Consider the following 7,747-nt stretch of genomic DNA (forward strand, 5'->3'; position numbering starts at 1 on the left):
ACACTATATTGGTGTGTAAAAAAATTAAATCTAAAAATCTCCATGGACAAGTCTTTGCCACAGACACGTGTCTGTGTACGGATAAATTGATGATAGACAGACAGATATACTTTAGTAAGTGGGTGGACGGGTGGAAAGATGCAGGGAAAGGATGGATTCACAGTCACGCAAGCAAATAAAGGCACACATACACTGTATAATGTACTGTATAATGTGACATTGAGAGAGGTGGTGTAGATCAGCTGATTTCTCCTGAAAGCTGAGAACTCAACAGACTGGCGTTATAGGCGTGAGAGATGTGGAAGCGTTGTCGCTTTACAGTCAGAGCCGAGATGATCTATCATCTACCCGCCTGCTGCTATACAGTAAAAAACAATAAGTGATGTTCATTTTATTTTGAGAGCATACTACAAATGTAACCATTATGGGTTCATTTTATACACTCTCAGAGTTTGATTAATGCACAGGAGTTTACTGCTGCTGCTGTGTACAATAAATGAAACACAAAAACAGGCTATTTCTTTTCTTCATTTTCTACACGTACAGTATCTCCTCGTTTTTATCCATCACTCACTTCATCTCTCCCTGGCGATGTCTCTTGTAGTCACAAGTGGTCCCCAGATGACAATTTAAGGACTTTTAAGAACTTTGTAATATAAAAAAAGACCATTACTCAGGGCTTGACATTAATATGATTATTTTGGAGATGAAACTATTGACTATTTCATGTCAAGGACCCCCAAATTAATAATGTATTTGGCCACGGACTCGCCCCCATCTGAAAATATCTTCTGTTTTGGTTAAATTAACATTCAGCTGTGTGAGATGCTGATCAGGGAATGTGAGTTTCTTCTCTCTTGCATTTTTCCTCATCCATCAACTTAGATCAAATTTGGAGCAAGTTATTGAGGCCAGTGGGTCTGCTGGGCTGGGATCTGTTTTCATCGCAAAAAAATGAATAATCAAACATACTTGGAATGGCATTGGTAATGGTTTCATAACCATTTTGATTGATTTGGGAAATATTCATAGTAATTATTTAACAGAACAGTGCAGCCTGGCCCACTGCACTAATCTTTCAAGACCCACAGAACATTTTGGTCTATGTAAACAACTAATATAAAAATAAAAAATAAAGAGTATTCTTTCATTGGGGCGTCCACATAATTCTGAGTGGACATGTGGAACCAAATCTGAGTACCAAATGGTACACTCTCAGAGTTACAGACCTGTAATGGTCGTTTAGGTCTAGCTCGTTGTGTTTGTTGCGACCATAGGTCGCAGTTAACTATGAAAACCTGCATCTCCCGTCAGTCAGTCAGTCCGTCCGTCCGTCCGTCCGTCCGTCCGTCCGTCCGTCACGCGACTCACGCCCCGCGACACGCTCCATATATGGCCAATACAGAATTCAATTAAAAAAAGGAAAAAGACAAAAGTACAGTTCAATACGAGGTCTGCTGAGATGATTTTACTCCCAAGAAAGCCTACTGTATCTATGGCTTGTTTCCATCGGGGTCCTTCAGATTCAATTCATTGGTGGTGGCTACTAATGGGGACAGTCATCATCACACACCTGATTCACTTTGAGATTATTGTCAGTGAGTGTGCTGCTGACAATAATAGTGTTGGGTGTTTCCAAATGAGGATATAATTAACACGTGTTAATTAGACAAACTACAGCTGTTTTGCATCTTTGCAGCAGCATGAATGCACCGTTGGGGAGGAGAGGAGACAGGATTAGAGGAGATGAGAGGAGTGTGTGAGGTGTGTGAGAAGGAGAGGAGGAAGACTAGTTGAAGAGGAGAGGAGAGGAGAGGAGAGGAGAGGAGAGGAGAGGAGAGGAGAGGAGAGGAGAGGAGAGGAGAGGAGAGGAGAGGAGAGGAGAGGAGAGGAGAGGAGAGGAGAGGAGAGGAGAGGAGAGGAGAGGAGAGGAGAGGAGAGGAGAGGAGAGGAGAGGAGAGGCGTATGACAAGGCCATTTCAGAAGTGTGGTGGTATTCCATCCTTATAAAGAGAAGAAAGTGCTAAAACACTGTTGGAGTTCTTTCTCTCTAATCCCCCAAAACAAAAACCTGTATCATCCTGACAGTAGGCTATACAGTAAACATGTGAAATTATCTGATTTGTTCTTGATTGTTTGTTCTGACTGACATCTCATCTATAAATGCACCAAGTCTCTGTGTGTAAGTACGTGTATACGTCTGTAATCCACGTAGCTCGAAAACTGTTGCCCCACTGACTTCAGATTCAACACACGTGTTCCACACCCCCGCAGGGAGTGCAGTCAGTGCCCGTTGTCTAGTCCGTTGGAAACTCCATATATGGGCATAAAAGGGACACAGACATAGTAACTGCATTTCCAACATTCATTGTTCCAAGAAGACCAGTGCCCAACGAGCACAGCTTTAGTAAAGAAAATCAGACCTGAACTGAGTGGTGCTGTACTATACTATACTCGTACATGTACTGTACCGTACTCTTCCCTGGTCTGTGTGTGTGTGTGTGTGTGTGTGTGTGTGTGTGTGTGTAGAGATGAAATGTTTTTATAATCGTCATGGGGGCCCGCCCCCCATTTCACACTAAACTCAAGCGTTTAGGTTCTAAACACTTATTTGTAACACTTTTTAAACGTGTCACAGTGTTTAGATTATAAACAGAAGAGCATGTTTAAATGCCATGATTGCAGGCTAGTCCTGTCCGCCTCGGCAGGTGCCGTGTTCTGTCGCTGGGACAGCGGAAGGTTTCAGTGGCAGGCTGGCATCGCTGTTGCCAGCCAGGGTGTTCTTGCTGGTGGTGGTTTCATTGTAAACAAGTAGCCTAAGCAGAGTACAGTACTGTATGCATCCATACCCTTACCTACCTGGCAGGTGAAAACAAGCACCCAGATTAGCATTTCAATGCCTGATCTGCATGATCTGCATGTACAAGAGGACAGGCAACACGGTGTTAAGGTGCCAGATTTGGATGGTTAGAGCGGCGCGATTACATACAAAGTCAACCTAGGCGCGACCTGGTACAGTACAAACTGGACGAACCAAGGCAAATATATATATATATTCAGGTCCAATTCCTCATGGGGCCGAGACCCCTTTGCCCCCACAGACTATCTGTGTGTGTGTGTGTGTGTGAGAGAGAGAGAGAGACGCTGCTCAACAGTGCCATCCAGTGGAATTAGCGAGGTGTTTCAGCTGTCCGTGCTTGGACACATACATAGGGACACACCGCTCCGTATATGCCACTCAAAAAGAGAGAATGCTGCGACGAGTGACTGACTGTTAATGAAACACCTGTCTGTCTTGCTACAGCATTTAACTGTCAGACTACATAACACTCACACTGTGAAAATTATGATTATCATGACACATAATGATAAGCTACATCGCGTCATAGTCAACTATACTATCGTTTCTTCATGTACGTGTTCCAAACGGCTGCATGCAATTTTGAGTCAACAAAAAAACCCAAACTAGTAGGTTAGGGCTAGGCTATCTTAATACATTATATAAAAAGTGAGAGCAGGGTGCAGTCACTTTTAATTACTATACTCTCACTGTCATCATCATCATCATCATCATCATAAGAGAGATTCCACTGCAGTACTTTTACGCACGCGGACAGCCCCAGTCAGTCAGTCTAGTACGCAATTCGAATAATTTCGCAGCGTAGAAGAAAACGACATCTGCTGTTTCTGGAGCTGAGATTGAAATCTACCGACCCCTTTATTGCTAAATAAACGAAATGATAATGTTTTTGTTTTGTTTCAAGCGTGGCTTACCTAGTTCTGTCGCAGCGTTGTGGAAGTGCACACAGGTGTTCTCTCTCAGCCCAATCCAGACTGAAACTTTGGTTCCTTTCTTCTTGTTTTGTTGTCCTAAACTTCAGCGAAGCAAAGGTCTCTCTCTCTCTCTCTCTCTCTCTTTAGTTTCTCTCCTCCCGATTGTAGGCTAGCTTCAGTTTCTGGAGGCTGAACAGCTGATTTATGATTTATCTATGATGTTGATGTTGATTTGATTTGATGTGTACCAGGGCTCGCTGAGCGGAGAGCCAACAGCTGCTCTCGCTTTAATACCGTCCGTTGGTTCTTCGGTGGGAATTATAGTTTGCTGCTTGTTTCAACCCTGCTGCCTCCCACTCGCCCACTCTCTCTCACTCACGCACTGACTTACTGTCTCTCTCCCACCCATGAGGAATACATAATCTGCGCTCTCAATTCTCTCTCTCTCTCTCTCTCTCTCTCACACACACACACAAACAACGTGCAAGGTGCAAACGCAGAACGTTAGTTGGCACGTGATGGCACTGGCAGGCTTTTGTGGGCCAACCATTGCAACCAAAATAATAAACATATGGGTCTAAAATATCAGTGGTTTTCAACCTTTTTCATGTCAAGCTCAAGGTCCATTATTTATTCAGCATTTGAGCCACTGACCACCATTTGATTTAGCATCTCGGACCCAAACCTTAGAATAGGCTATTTTGTTGTCATTGGATAAGATTGTGTCCACTCCAGACTGTCCACAATTCCATGTTGTATTGATGTGGTAGGCCTACCATAGATAGGAGAGATAACAGGCAAATGTTGATCAAAATAACAGTTCTGCATTCTCTAATTGTATTGTGTTGTGTAGACTTCTTGTAAATTAAGTAGACCTAATGCTGATGTTTACCAATAATTTAACTCTTAAGAGTTATCTGGAGACGACCTGGAACCCCTCAAGGACCACTGGTTGAGAACCATACTGGTCTATATGGGTCTACTTCTCCTGTCCATCAACGTGCGAGTCAGACTGACAGCGGCCCATCACAATGTGTGTGTGTGTGTGTGTGTGTGTGTGTGTCCTCTTCTTTATTTTTTCCCAGGCTAGTGTCCGGACTCCAGAGTTCAGCAGTCGACCTGCGGATTGGGAGTGCGGTTTGGATTAAAAAACACACAGGGGATTATACCTCGACATTCATCATTTCATTAGAGAGCACATTGCTAGCTCATGTTGTTGGCAATGACATCACTATTTGGCAAATATAGGGCTACACACACGCACGCGTGCATGCGCGTACACACACACACACACACACACACGCACACACACACACAGACAGACAGACAGACAGACAGACATGGGAGAGGGTCAGTTGAGAGAAAGACAGAGGCAGAGAGAGAGAGATGGGGGGGGGATTGAGGGAGATTAAACCTTTCAACTCCTAGATTGATCTATACTAATGCGTGCCTTCTAACCCCATAAATACATCCAGAGGCCGATGCACTGCATGGTTGAACATGTGGTGCCTTTTACTGCGTGTAGTCTACTAGAATTTCACGGGCCTTCGGCCCGCTCATCCTATAGCGCCACGCATCGCAAATGGGAAGAAGGCAATAGCGGGAGAGTGATGCGTATTTTTTGTTTAGTTTTTTACTTGGAAAAGCAAACATGGTAACCTGCATGATGTTTTCATTATGCATTTGCTTTGAAAGCGCAAAGTTGGCAACCTGGCAGAGTGGCCCTGTTTTCTTTAGGTTTAGGTTAGGTTCCGTTTAACCATAGATTTACTGAGGTTACGTTTAGGAATAATATAAGGTTAGATTTAGGCATTACTGAGGTTAGGAATAAGGTTAGGTTTAGGCATAGATTTATTGAGGTTACGTTAAGAACAGTGTTGGGTATAACAGCGTTTAAACAAACGGCGCTACCTAATGTCGTTATTTTTTTCAGTAACGGGTAATCTAATTAATTACAATTGTCATCGTTACAACGCAGTTACCGTTACTGACAATGAAATGTGCTCCGTTATTATGTTAAGCGTCCCCAAGCTTTCTGTTACCACGGGCCGGCTGACAGTGTGTGTGTGTGTGTCTGTGACTCTGTGTGTGTGCATGTGTGCAATGGGGCTACTGCTGCTGCAAACATGAAGCCCAACACACCGGCTCCGTCCGCCGTGTTGCGCCGCGTCGCCTGCCGCGCCGATAGAACCAGTTCTATAGAACCAGTTCCGATAGACCAGGCGGCGCCGCGCAGCAACGCGCCGCGTCGGACGGAGCCGGTGTGTGTTGGGCTTCACACACGGTTAGAATAAAACAAACATAGCAGTCAGTTGTGAAAGCTTGATGCTACACAGACCATGCTAATGCTAAAGCTAATGTTGACTGCATGCAGAGAGAGAGAGAGAGAGAGAGAGAGAGAGAGAGAGAGAGAGAGATATGCAGGGGAGGGGCTCTCGTGTGTGTGTGTGTGTGTGTGTGTGTGTGTGTGTGTGTGTGTGTGTGTGTGTGTGTGTGTGTGTGTGTGTGTGTGTGTGTGTGTGTGTGTGTGTGTGTGTGTGTGTGTGTGTGTGTGAGTGACTGACCACTGACCAGTTGTCTTAAGTTCTGAGCCAATTTGTGTCTTTAATTAGACAGTATTGTCTACCAGTTGTCTTGTCTGAAGTTGTTGGACTTTTGAGGTCCAAAAAGTTTGAGAGCCACTGGTGTAGGCAATTACACCTGGTTTACTGTTGAGGTTCAATAAATATTATATTGAAGTGCAATACATATATTGAAGTTGAAGTTTATTTCTCCCTCATGGCAAAAGGTTATTATGTCTTATGTGTAAGTTGTAACTTGTAAGTAGGCTACCTGTCTATGCTGTTCTACTCTATGCACCTTGTGAAACCTGCTCCCAAAAACAATCCAAATTCTTAGACATATTACAACTTTTTTTACGCAAATAGTTACTTTTCCTAGTAACTAGTTACTTTTACAATAGAGTAATTCAGTTATTAACTCAGTTACTTTTTTGGAGAAGTAACTAGTAACTATAACTAATTACTTTTTTGAAGTAACGCGCCCAACACTGGTTAAGAATAAGCTTAGGTTTAGGCATAGTTTAACTGAGGTTATATTTAGGAATAAGGTTAGTTGTAGGCATAGTTTTACTGAGGTTATATTTAGGAATAAGGTTAGTTGTAGGCATAGTTTTACTGGGGTTATATTTAGGAATAAGGTTAGGTTTAGGCATAGTTTTACTGAGGTTATATTTAGGAATAAGGTTAGGTTTAGGCATAGTTTTACAAGGGTTACGCTTTTAGGAATACTTGGTGGCGACCGTTCCGAGGTCGCCAGATTTGACCCAGGGCGAGTGCGGGGCACTCCAGTCACACATTATGTCTGGAGACTGGATGTGACACTGGACTAGGGGTTGGGCCATATGAACAAAATCGAATCCCTCGATTGTGACGACAATATCATATTGTGATGATGATGACATGATATCACAATATTATGATATGCAAAGTGCAATATCTTGTCTCATATTGTGATATGGATAGGATATGATATTTCCCAGCCTACATGCTGCACTGCATGGGATCTTGTTCAGTGACACATACAGCCAATGTGGCATGTGTGTGTGTGTGTGTGTGTGTGTGTGTGTGTGTGTGTGTGTGTGTGTGTGTGTGCGCACGCGCGTGCGTGTGTGTCTGACAGATGGTTAATGACGCAGGAATTAACTACCGGGTTTGTGTGTGTGTGTGTAGTGTTTGCATGTGTCAGTGTATTGTGCATGCACATTGTACATGTTTGTTTGAGTGGTTGTGTGCGTGCGTGCGTGTGTGCGTGCCTTTGTGTTTGAATGTGATTGTGAATGAGTTCAGATGAAAGCATGTTTTTTCATGTTTAATGATGACCACAATTATTATTATCTTTTTCTTTGTTCACCATTTTGTTGTAGCCTAATTAGCATCACATATTTAGTAGCTGGGACAGCTAAGGTTCGGGA

General features: G+C 43.4%; 1 protein-coding gene across 1 annotated transcript in view; it reads right to left on the minus strand.

Moving 5' to 3' along the window:
* camkvl (CaM kinase-like vesicle-associated, like) overlaps window positions 1-4,107 on the minus strand; it is a 94,410-nt gene extending 90,303 nt beyond the window's left edge. Inside the window, exon 1 of the mRNA XM_083768552.1 lies at window positions 3,775-4,107. The gene's annotated coding sequence lies outside the window, so the exon portion shown is untranslated. The remainder of the gene's footprint in view (window positions 1-3,774) is intronic.
* Between the last annotated feature and the right edge of the window lie 3,640 nt (window positions 4,108-7,747).

The sequence above is a fragment of the Protomyctophum parallelum genome (genome assembly GCF_964188405.1).
Source record: "Protomyctophum parallelum genome assembly, chromosome: 7".
Lineage (NCBI taxonomy): Eukaryota > Metazoa > Chordata > Actinopteri > Myctophiformes > Myctophidae > Protomyctophum > Protomyctophum parallelum.